Source organism: Anser anser (assembly GCF_964211835.1).
Source record: "Anser anser genome assembly, chromosome: Z".
NCBI classification, from domain to species: Eukaryota; Metazoa; Chordata; class Aves; order Anseriformes; family Anatidae; genus Anser; species Anser anser.
Genome location: NC_139723.1, coordinates 14,500,295 through 14,513,230, shown reverse-complemented (window position 1 = coordinate 14,513,230; position 12,936 = coordinate 14,500,295). Strand labels below are relative to the sequence as shown.

The window sequence follows — 12,936 nt, the reverse complement described above, 5'->3', positions numbered from 1 at the left end:
TTTATTAAGACTAACTACAAGGAATCTGGGAATTCTTCAGCGGTTTCATATTAACTTCAGAAAGGAAATAATGAACTGAAAATAACTTTAAAGAAAAAATCTACATTTTCCCTGTCACTAGAACTGGTAATATCTTTTCTGCATAATGCAAAGAAGTTTGAGTCTGTAATAAAAAGTCAATGTGCACGGGCTGTAGATGAAAAAGAAGCTGTACACAGCCCAGCACTAACTAAAGCATAGGCATTAGTCCATAACAGTTCAGCATATCCTGAAAACAGTGAACAGTCAACAACATTTTTTATAACATATTTAGGGAGAGAAAATAGTTTTAATGCAATGGAAAGGACTGTGCTCAGGAAATGCAAACATTTTTCATAACCACTGTTCACAAGACACCATCGTGCCTCCTTTGTTTTTCAGATTTGTATCTTGTACAGCATCAAAGCTACAGAGCATGTTTCTCAGAGAAACTTAGCAGTTACTTTAACATGTAAATACCCTCACTGTTAACACAGGCACCTCAGCTTCCTACAGTGCTAGTAAAAAACAGATACTAAGAAATCAGCTGTTGAAAAGAATGGTTTAAGTGGGGCAAGAGAAATAGCCCATGCAGAGCAACCTTGAGATGAGCAAGTACAGGACTCATCCCTGACCACTCACGGGTTCTTGTCTGAAACACTGGTTCTGGTAAAGGTCAGCTTTGTACAAATGCAGTGGTTTCACCCAGCTGGGCAGCTGAACTCCATCATAGCTGCTTTCTCACACCCCCTCCTCAAAGGGGGAGAAAATATGATGGAAAGGGGTCAAGGGCTGAGATAAGGACAGGGAGATCACCCACCGATAACCATCACAGGCAAAACAGACCCAGCATAGGGAGATTAATTAAATTTATTGCCTATCACTAGCAGACTAGAGCAGTGAGAACTAAAAGCAAACTACAAAGACTGTCCCCTTATCCACCTTCTTCCCCCTCCTGCCCTTATGTGGCACAGACGGGTCCCCCACGGGCGGCAGCTCCCCCCAGACCCCCTGCTCCTGCGTGGGCTCCTCTCCACGGGCTGCAGCTCCGGCCCGGGGCCTGCTCCTGCGGGGGCTCTCCATGGGCCGCAGCCTCCTCCAGGCCACATCCACCTGCTCCACCGGGGGCTCCTCCACGGGCTGCAGCGTGGAGATCTGCTCCGTGTGGGACCCGTGGGCTGCAGGGGGACAGCCTGCTCCACCAGGGGCCTCTCCACAGGCCGCAGGGGAACTTCTGCTGTGTGCCTGGAGCACCTCCTGCCCTCCTGCCGCACTGCCCTTGGGGGCTGCAGGGCTGGCTCTCTCACATTTCTCACTCCTCTCTCCTCGATGTTGCACAGTGTTTCTTATCCTTTTTTAAATCTGCTTTCCAGAGGCCCAGTCGGGGTTGCTCAGGGCCAGCAGCAGGTCCATTTTGGAGCAGCTGGAGCTGGCTCTGCTCTGACATGGGGCAGCTGCTGGGCTCAGCTCACAGACCCTTGCCACACAAACCCCATACAACTGATATGTACAGCTCTCTAAAAAACCTCAAGGGCAGAACCACAGGAACAAACAGACCCGATTTCTCTTCCACCTTCTCAGCAATAACCCTCCAGACAGAGGGCTGCAGAGCATATGCCAAAGCAGCACAAGAGTCTGCGCAGAAAAGCACAACACCATGGATTACACCTTGCAAAAGTCACAGTAACACAGTGGCCACAAATGCAAGATCAAAAAGTGCTTTCTCAGGTATTAATCAATGCTTCCCTCTGCCTCAGTAGGGTGACAAGCCCTAGCCAGTTATTCTTCATTACTTACACAGAGCCCCAAGCCAACCGGAGGTGTTCCCCGTACAACAGCAAAGAATTTTATTTCAGCAGAATGAAATATTTTATTTTGTGGCAGCAGCTAGTTCCTCAGAAGGGCTTTACGCTGAAATCTTTTATAATTCCTGAACACAAAAGAATCACGTAACAGCACAAAGCTATCCAATTCACAGCTTAACTCAAATTTAAACGTGCTTAGAAATGTTAATTGCTGTGTTTATATGACTAGCCCTTATAACTTTAAGAATATAATGCAGCAATAGTTGGCTTTCCTTAAAATCATTTCTTAACAGCTATTTGCGCTAGTGCCTGTTTCAGTCCTTTATTAAGTAGAGAGTATGCCTTTCAAAAGAACGCCTGAGGTGGTTTGTAATTTTACAGGAAACCTTCTGGTTAGTGCCTTTTTGGATTATTTAAATTGCTTTCTTGGATAAGATTAATTTCTTACAAATTGATACTGGTGAATGACTGCCATATGGCAATCTGGGTACCTGTTACCATAACAATAAGTGGTTTGGAGATGCTGAAGAAACAGCAGTATGGAGAAAAAAGCAAAGTTAATGCAGACCTGTTGGATTTTGTAATCATGTACTTTCAGCTTTCCAAGGAGAAACTGCTCATCATGTGTTGCTGTAACCTAAGGCCAAAACTCTCAAACCCAGATGCATAAGGTTAAGTCACTAAATCTGTATTTATTTTCCTACACAAAAGCAGTTTCATTTTCACTCTCACCTTCCAGCTTTAAGAGGTCATTTACTGCTCTCTAGCTCAGAATTTTTCAGGGTGGATTCTTAGCTTATGGTAATTAGCATATCTCCATTAACGTAAGTGAGGCTAATCTAAACTTCAGTGCTTAGAATAGATTATTGAATATGCTTTTAAGGTTACATTAAGGCAATCAAAATATATTTTAACCTCAAGACAAATTGGTGTTGTCCTTTGCAGGCTATTAGTGTGCTTGTTTAAGTTAGTGGAGTGCATCTTTAAGTCAGGTGCAGCTCCTCTTTCTGCAAATATTCATTAGTTCACGTGCAACAGTTTGCTAGTTCACAAACTGTGTAAGTGTACATGAAACTCCAGTCATACAAAAACAATTACCTGATGTCCACATGAACAGCATGTACACCAGGTAAGAAGGATAAGGGTATACCATGATGTTACTGTTTTTCCACATATGTTATACGAATACTGATTAAAATAACAAACCTTTTCTTCCCTTCACTGAGACCCCACCTGGAGCACTGCATTCAGCTCTGGGATCCCCACCACAAGAAGGACATGGGCCTGTTTGAGCAGGTCCGGAGGAAGGCCACAAAGATGATCAGAGGGCTGGAGCACCTCTCCTGTGAAGACAGGCTGAGGGAGCTGGGGATGTTCAGCCTGGAAAAGTGAAAACTCAGGGGATTCCTTATAGTAGCCTTCCAGTACCTAAAGGGGGCCTACAGAAAAGCTGGGGGAGGGACTCTTTGCCAGGGGGTATAGTGATAGTACAAGGGGGAATGGCTTTAGTTGAAAAAGGGTAGGTGTAAATTAGATATAAGTGGGAAATTCTTAACTATAAGGGTGGTGAGGCACTGGCACAGGCTGCCCAGAGAAGCTGTGGATGCCCCTCCTCCCGCAGTGTGTAAGGCCAGGCTGGATGGGGCTTTGGGCAACCTGGTCTAGGGAAAGGTGTCCCTGCCCATGGCAGGGGGCTTGGAAGTGGTTGATCTTTATGGTACCTTCCATCCCAAACTATTCTGTAATTCCTTTAAAAAAAAAAAAGAAACAGTCAAGAGTAGCAGTGTTAAAACTTGCTGCAACCAAAGGCAGAAAATGCAGGCCCTGTTTCTGGTTTGGTACAAAGTTACAAAGCAATCTCAAAGAGAAGTTGAAATTGTATTTTCAATACAGTCCAATGTGAGATTTTTATAGATAAACATGAATATGCGAATATGCCCCCTTCATCTTGGGCGCCTGCAGAAGTGATCCCTCTGGTTATTCTTCTGTGATATTTTTCCAGCATGAGTACCAGATTTGGTATTAGAGTATTCTGCTCATTTAGTTTGAAAATTTGGAATTCACACCTGAACTTAACCCAAGCTATGCAAAATGTAGACAAACCCATGTCAAAGGACATCACTTACTGCTACTGAATTAACATAGCTTCATCACCCTCTTCCCCTTTGTTTTGTACAATGCACATTAACCCAAACTACTTGAGCTGCTTTGTGACTACAGAAACAATGCGCTACAAAAATGGTTGCTTTCAATCATACAAGTCACAACACAGAAACAGACTTTTTGCAAAATAACCAGATGTGGGGTAAAATCTCATTCAGCATCCTGACCCTCCTGCATTCAAGCTACTTGCAGCAGCTGTGGAAGTCTGCGCAGACCAGTGCATGTAGCCCTGCTTAAGGATGAGTTCTCATTTCCTAACATCTCTGGGAATGAAAATGCTTATTTATTTGCGTTGATTGCTTTGGAGTTATAAGAGTACCCAAAACTGCCCATTTCTGCCACAGTCCATCTATTTAGGGCTCTATTGAGTACAGAAAAATCTATATGACCCCTTTTTCTTGCTCTGGCCTGCTGGGACCCACAGCGGGTGTATAAACGTCCACTTTCTGAGAGGGAAGCCATTAGCAGCAGCGCCTGCTGTTCTGATGCCTCTCCACCTGGTTGTTTCCCTATTTAGGATAGTCGGTGGGGTGGCCAGCAGCCCTGCTCCCTTCCATGGTTGTATTAGCAGTTGAAAGGCAAGAGGAGAGCAGAGAGAAAAGAGATCTGCTTTCTTGTCACTGGCATCTTTAGCAGAGGAGTTGCAAATCCTTTATCTCCATGCCCTGGAGATCCTGAGTCAAAGGCTCAGGTGGCAAAATGCACGCTTCTTACCAAGCAGATTTTACAGCTTTGCAGAACTGCATTGCCCTTTCTCATCAGAAGGGCAGTTTCTCAAGAGTGGCCAACCTACACAGCCACGGGAATACCTCTGAAGCAGCGTGCATGCCTGCCCGAAGGAGCTGGGGATTCGGCGAAGCCCTATTAACACACTGCTCCTTTCCCAGTGCCCGTACAGAGAGCTGGGATGAGCTGCAGCAAGGAGGCTCCTGACACATCACCACATGCTCCACAGCAGGGCTTTCATCCCCCGGGATGGAGGGCTAGCCCCTCACCCAGGTTCGGGCTCACACTGCAACTGCACACTCGTTTCCTCCTCTCTGGGTCCATGGTAAAACTGTTGTTGGGTTGCAGCTCAGACCAGACGTGTTCTGATGCACAGACAAGTTAATGGGGAGCCTATCCTTTGTAATTACTTTTTTTATTATCATTATTTCCGAGTACTATTAAGGCACAAGTGTGTATTAGCTTTTAAGAAAAAAGAAAAGCTATGCATGTACAATAAGAAATGAAATTGCGAATCTAGCGTAATGGTGAAAGGCAATGTTATGTGTAGGCAATACAGATAGTGTTCATTTAAATCTGCGATAATTGAACTATTGGAGCTGAATGGAATCCTTATCTGAAATCCTTAAAGGAAAAAAAGAGGAAAAAAAAGAAAAAAAAGGACAAACCTTTACCTCAATCTCTGTTTCAGATTTATCAGAGGCAGGAGTCACAGTGAGCTTGGACACACCACAGTGGATATTAAGGATGATCCTATTCAATATAACAGGAAAAATTAAAGTCGTTGGACGCACGACATCTTTCCATGGCTCTGGTAGGCTTATTTCTGGGCCAGAGGTGAGAGCAGGTACGAGCAGTGAAGGCGTGGTGACACAGGACAGCAACCTGACAGTGCTGGGTCACTGGAGGGTTTGCTAACCAATATTTCTCTCATGCCATAATGCTTCCTGCTCTGTCACTGTGCCACTTCCAAGATCCAGCATGTTCATGTTTGAAATACTGCACTTGAGCAGAAGCAAAGGCTGATCATCAGACCATCTCCCTTCATTCAGCCCATGGCAAGCCTGGGGTCAGACAGTGCAGACTGAACCCCAACAAGTGGTCCTTAAAATTTATCTCTTGGCAGTTTAACTGGTGTGGTAAATGCCTAAATGCATGCTCAATGGATGCCTAGAAATGTACAGCATCCCTGACATTATTACACAGTTTCCCCTGAATGCAGAAAGGTCTTCTATGTTTCTATAATGCTGTATTGCAGTACTGCGTGTTGTAGTATTGGTGTACTGTCAGTGCCCAGTTGGCTCTGGCATATTTTTAAGACTAGCATTTACATGGTGTGAAGTTGTGGTAATCAGCGTGCTTGCTATGGGAAAAATAGGCTATAATTTTCTGGTAATGGTCAGCTGTTCTTAAATGATAGAAATATCATACTGCATGAGGTCACAAAGCAATTTAAGAACTTAAATAAAGGGGAGTTGTTTTAAGAGCATAAACATGTTCTATACAGAGTACCACCAGAATAGACAGTTTTAGCTCATTAACTTAAATATCGCAGGGAGACTAAGCTTCATAAACTAGTACAATAACAGTCCTTCAGCAAATAAAGCTCCCTGCTCGTATAAATAAGTGTGTATACCATATAGAGGCAGAATCCTGTCCTGTTGAACAGGAGCTGGCAGCTGAGCAGTTTGGCTGGAGAGGACTCAGGAGACCACAGCCACCCCTTGTTGGTTCCCATAAACATGTGGAGCCACAGCAGAGACAGATCTGTGAGGAGAACTGGGATATGCCTCCAGAGTTCTTCTATGTAATGCAATGTTTTGCAGTTCTTTCTAAAGAAATGGAGTTTTTCACTCAGGAAAGCATTTTTTCCTCTTTTTTTTTCTACCACGAATGGTGGTAATAGCCTTTTGTCATCTGTTTTGATAATACTGTGAGGATAAATGAAACTCATCAGTAATTGCCAATGGCTTGTCCTTCTGTACCACCTCTTCAGCCGTGTTATCTATATACGGCTCTTCAGTGGGATAGTTGCTTTGTTGAGTTACATCAGAGAGTTACAGAGGTTTTTTGGACGTGATATCTTAAGCAAGACTTTTGGATACTCAGCTGAACTGTGAGAAATTTGAGTACAGCTTTAGTAGCCCAGTCTCCAAACTCAGGTTTCTTGTCCCACATGTTGCCTTGGACTTGAGCAGAAACAATTTCACACACCGTTCACAATACAAACGCCTCAGTTCTTTTACAGGGTACCAGTGCCAGGAAATACGGTCTCCTTTTCTGTCCTTCGTGTGTCCCAATTTACAGAGAACACATCAACAATTAAGTGCCAGTGCACCAAGGTGACTTAAGAGATCAGCTTACTACACAGCAAAGCTCGTAAGTATACCTTCAGGACGAGGTTGCAGGTTGTTTGCATTTGGTGTTTACCCAGCAAACTGTCTGTCAGTGCCTATTCACAGTAAAATGATTCGAATTAACAAATCCTGAAAATACATTCTTAGCTAGAAGGATGGTCATATGGAAATTTAAGTGAAGGATGTGGCACTACTTTCCCATGTTGGATAGTTTACAACCTAAATAGCCTTCGGATACATATGCACCCTTAATTTTAAGCAGAAGTCAGTGGGGTGCCTATATGTTTACATGTCTGTTGAAATTAGAACAAGAAATAGAAAATATTTCTTGGAGACTTGTTTCCCACTGTCCTGGTTCCAGTTAGGACAGAGTTAATTTTCCTCCTAGTAGCTGGTAGGGTGCTATGTTTTGGATTAGGATGAGAAGAGCGCTGATAACATGCTGATGTTTTAATTGTTGCAGAGCAGTGTTTACACCACGCCAAGGACTTTTCGGCTTCTCGCTCTGTCCTGCCAGCGAGCAGGCTGGGGGTGCAGTAGGAGCTGGGAGGGGACAGACCCAGGACAGCTGACCCAAACTGGCCAAAGGGGTATTCCATACCATCTGACGTCATGCTAAACAATATATAGGGGTGGCTGGCCGGGGTGGGGGGCCGGCTGCTCGGGGATAGGCTGGGCATCGGTCAGCGGGTGGTGAGCAATTGCATTGTGCATCACTTGTTTTGTACACATTATTATTAGTAATACTATTATCATTATTATTATTACTGTTATTTTTATTATATTCCTGTCTTAATAAACTGTCTTTATCTCAACTCACAGGCTTCACTTTCCCGTTTCTCTCCCCCATCCCAGAGAGGGAGGGGGGAGGGTGAGCGAACGGCTGTGTGGTGTTTAGCTGCTGACCGGGTTAAACCACAACACCCATGGATTGGAAAAACAAATATAAGAAGAAAAAAAAAAAAAGAAAAAAAAAGAAAGAAAAAAAACACAAAGTTATCTGTTTCTTTATTGCTGACTGGTTTGGTGCTGGGCAACCATACGAAATCATCTGCCCCACCTGGGACCTGTCCAGACATTCCTCATGAAACAAGCTGCAAAGATGGCTTAGGGGAAAAGACAGCAGACTCTGCAGGTCCTGATGGGAAAGAAGTCCCTGCACCCCCTTGGAAGCAGCCCCATGCAGCTGGTGAAGAAACCGTCTGGCCAGGGGCTATGCCTTGGTTTCGTCACAGTGAAGAAACTGTCCCAGAAAGGACTGGGATTTGGTACAAAAGATCAATGGAGAAAATCCAGCTTCTGTGCAAGCAGCGACAACTGAGTCCAGGTATGTTTTTAAAACACGGCACATGCACAGAGAACCCATCCATCAACACCTCACCAAGGTGGATCAGCTCTTCAGTAAAAGCCCCCTCATCTGGCATGGAAATCAGCAAAACTGCAGCAGCTGACAGCAGCTGAAGCTCCAAATGTCTGAGCATTTTCTTGGGATTTGACCTGCCAGATGTCTTACTTCACACTTGGGGTTCACTGCTACTGTATGCTGCCACTGCATAAGAAATTGGGTACTACCAGCATGGACTCTGGTTTTGCTCTTGCTGCAGGATCCTAGGATAAAAAGTTTCTTTTTGGGTTGTTGGGGTTGCAGGGTCGGGGGAAAACACAGCCCATGGCATATGGGCCCAATGGCTTTTTGGAGCCCTGTATTGCTGATCACTCCACCGTTGCACAACTATACAAGTGGAGACATGCAGGAGAGGCAACCTGCTCCTCTGTCCCATAGACAATTCTCTGGGTTGAAGAGGATTTAATAAGTCTTTGCAGACAGTGCTCTTTTACCACGAACCTTCCTTTAGTGCATGAAACATACACCCAGGACCCATTAAAAGCTGTTCATGTACTCTTAATCCAATAGCTGCATAGGATCATTAAGCCAAGGCATTCCAAAGCTTTACGACCTTTTAATTTTGAAAAAGCTACAGAACATATGCTCAGTGCGTGAATCTTTTAAAAAAATAGTATCTTGTTTTTTTATTTTTTTTCAAAAGGGGGGCAGATGTGTTATATTTGTTTCTTTCTGTGGCTTTTATTAAAACAGACAAAAAAAAAAAGTTTTCAATAATAACTGAAAGGAGACAATGAAGAATGGTGACCTCTTGCTCTTAGGGCAAGACCCTATAGGTCATGTTGCAGTGAATTTTTACAGCTGTGTCAGCCTCATAAACCCTTTAGAAATAGAAGTTTATAATAGAAATGCTGACGCCACCTTAACTCTAATGGCAGGCACGTAGTGCTATAATTTTCTTTGCTAGTTAATCTCCTGGTACAGTAACCTGTGCTGCCCTGGGAAACTTTAAATCTCTTGGAGAAAGGGGAGTGATGGGAGTGTGGGGGAGCATTATCTCTTGTGGTTATAGAAAGAGCACAGTAAACTGAATTAATGTTGGGAGTGATTTCATGAGTTCCTTACAGCGTGTTAAACCGACTGCTTTCATGAGCTAACACACGTGGTTGTAGCATGCCTCCATCGATGCCTTCTACTCCTGCATTTTATCGAGTTATTTCATTACACAGGCAGGCACAGATGCAGCTCTTTCACCCTCCCCCTGCTAATTTTTGTTCCTGTCAGGTATCTCTTAGCCAACAAGGTCACCCAAGTGGCTTGCCACTCTTGGTGCATAGCATGGGTTTCTGTCTGACTCAGTGCCTTGTTCTTCTTCCTTGCAGGTCCTCACCATGAGTCCACAATGCTCTTTGTTGAATGTTTTAAATGTGCTTTCACATCTCTGGGCTGCAGTGAGAGCAGTGCCTCCTGCAGCTGCCATGCCTCAGCCTGGGAGCAGTGCCTCTTTCACCCATAAAATAAGGTTTGCTGCAACACCCGTGCACCCCTCTCCTCAGATTTCGAGGCACATCCTGCCCACCCATGGGCACCATGGCCATCCTGCCCCTGACTGCAGTCTGGGGTGCTGAAGAAAGAGTTAAGCATCTGAGGGAAGGCATGGCTTACTTCCCTGCATCAGTAAGGTTTAATAAGATTTGGGGAGTTAGGGTGAAGGCTTTTCTCATCTCCTTTTCTGTGTTTGCCTGCTGACAGCATCTCTTCAGACAGCTGTGTCCTTTTTCTTGCTGTTTCCTCTCATTGCAAGCTTTTCTTTTCCCATTCCTCCCATTCTTCACTCTCTGTTTCTGTGCATCCCATTTTGCCACACTTCCCCTGGTGGATGTCTGCTGTCACAATGTACTCATTTTTCCCCTTCCACTCCTTGTGAGAGGGTCAAAGATTAACTGTGGAGTCTGACCTGCATCTGAAGTCCAGGCTTCTGTGTTCCAGTTCCCTTGATCTTCATGGTGAGCAAGTGGACGGTGCATTGCACTGTGCAAAGCTAGGACAAGGGTGAGAAAGCTGGGTTTGGAGACACTGGCACTTCTGTAATCCTGCCTGGGAGACAAGATATGGAGGTAGGACTGCACTAGGTAAATCCAAGGCACTTTCACAGGCTTAGTGTGTCTTCGTAGTGAACTCTGATGTGTATTTTTTTGGCTGGAAGTGGCCTTATTTGCATGCTGGGGAATCATCCATGGACACACAACCATATGGCTGCTTTCTGTTTACACTGCATTGCATGCAAAATCCATCCGACATGTGGAGAGTTTTCCTGCATGCAGAAGAGTGATTCATTTCTGCAACACACCAGAGGAAACGGCTATAATGGACACCTGCTCATCTGTAAAGAGGTCAGGATTCTGAAAGATATATCAGGGCTTCAGCTGGCCTACCAACAAGTCCTGATTAATGAGGAGTCTCAGATAAAAGCAGCTAAACCTCACAGAGAGTCCTTGCTGAATGCTTATCTGCAGCAGCTAGAATTTAGTTAAAGCAATATTGTCATCATGCTTCCGCAGAGAAGTTCAGGGTTTGAGGGGGGTTTTTGTGGTGATTATTTCCTGCATTGTTCCACAAAACATAAATCTGTTCAGTTTCCTTCCTACTTCATCAAGGCAAAGCCCCAGGCTTTCTTGAGCAATAGGTCAGCAAGGATTGGTACAGGTTCTCATATGGACAGGAATAATCTCAGGGCTTTCTTGTACCTCCCTAAGGTAAATGTCTCCAGACTGAGGGAACTAGGCATGGTTGTTGTTGTGTGTCATGCTCTTTGAACCAGGTTTTCTTCATTTTCTTCCCAGGAATGATTCACATAGAAAAAAAAAAAATGTTCTTATTGCAGAGGGAAATCTGTGCTGTGCTCAGTCACAGAAAAGACTTGTTCCTCCCAGCATAAACTACTACTGCCTAATGCAAACTGGCAGAACCATACTCAGTTTGTAAGTAGTTCTCATTCTCATTTTTTCCCTCCCTCTTTTCTGTTCATCCCTATTAAAGGAAAAAAAAAAGGGGGGGGGGAGGGGGAAGGGAAAGAAAAATGTTTACATTCACCTTTAAATTCTGCACCTGCAGTGTTTGTGTGGGTGCCAGCCCATCCTCCACACCACATTCATAGGATCTCTACAGCACGAAGTGCCCGAACCCAACCTAAAGTGATGCTCTGCCCCACGACTCCATCGCCCAGCAAGGTGCTCCCGTCAGGACATGATGCTCACACAGGATCTCCGTCTTGGTTCTCCTACTGCTTTTGAGCACTCCAAAAGTTTGTCTCTGTGGCAAAGGCACAAAGGCAGGGCTCCGACAGAAAAGAGGGTGTAGTGGGTAGCAGCCAAATTACCAGAAACTGTCTTTTCAGGGAAAAGAATGAAAGGAATAAAGGAATAAAATAAAGGAATAAAATGGGCTCCTACACTATATAAGCAAGGCTGCTGACCACCTCTTAATTATCCCTTTCAGTGAATTCTGGGGTTAATTACACATTTAACAAGAGCAATGCAAGACTCCAAATATTTTTCACCCTCATGAAATTCTTGCATCAAAGTGTTGCTCCTGAAGAATTAGGTGGCAACTTAAAGAATTTTACTGCTGATGGAAACAGTCCCTTCTCATCAAAATGCATTAGCCATGCAGCAATAAAGGTCTTTGGGCAGCTGGCCTTTGGTGTTTTTAACAGGCTGGCAGTCAGCTTTGAGCTCAAGTTGGTATTTGTAAAGTTCTGGAAACAAGAGGAGGCACTGCTGTTTATCATTGTGGGTCTCTGGTCTCCCCACTAGCTGCCTTTCTTCTGTGTCCCTTGCCACTGCTGCTAAGGTACAGAGCAAGCTAGCCTCCTCACTCAAAAGTATGTCCCTGCTTGCTGGCTTCAAAAGTGAGAAAGAAAAAATGTGATTTATTTACAGTACTGACTGAAAGCCAGAGGCTCAACCCCTGCTACAACCTGTTGGATTTTTATCTTGAAATTCAGGTGTGGCTGGTCCCCTCTGGAGCAGAAGGACAATAGGAGACACAGAGAAAAAAACAGATCCTCAAAAAGCAGCAGCACTGCTCCACGCTGCTGGCATTTTTGGGGAGAGTGCATGCCCTGTCCCCTGTCTTTAATAATTCATCACCAGGTACGTCTGAGCCAACTGACAGGCAATAGGCACAGCTTCAGAGGGCAAACCCAGGCGGTGTTCTGTTACCTCTGCAAGCCCCAGCCCTGGGACTGGACAACACTATTTTTTACCTACATATTTACCTGCAGTGGCCAGGATTCACATGTACAAGATTTCCTATAGCACTTCATTGTCTCTTGTGTTTTGGGGGTATGGCAAAAAGGCATGCGGCAGGAAGCATCTGGCAAGAGCACATTAGAGCTCACAAAACCCTGCCTGGTACCAGTGCCCAAAGGAAACTGTTTTTCTCTGGCATTTGTGGAATAAGACAAGTCTACCCTTGGCATCTGCCCCTTCTGCAGTGTTTCAGCTGTGAAATGGAGGAT

The 12,936-nt window shown here is 44.6% G+C and overlaps 1 long non-coding RNA gene across 1 annotated transcript; it reads left to right on the top strand.

The window, feature by feature from the left end:
• The first annotated feature begins 7,686 nt into the window (after positions 1–7,686).
• Positions 7,687–12,382, top strand: LOC310890225. Its single transcript, XR_014577109.1, has 3 exons — positions 7,687–7,762; positions 7,892–8,396; positions 9,797–12,382. It is a non-coding gene; the product is annotated as an uncharacterized lncRNA (long non-coding RNA).
• The last annotated feature ends 554 nt before the right edge of the window (positions 12,383–12,936 follow it).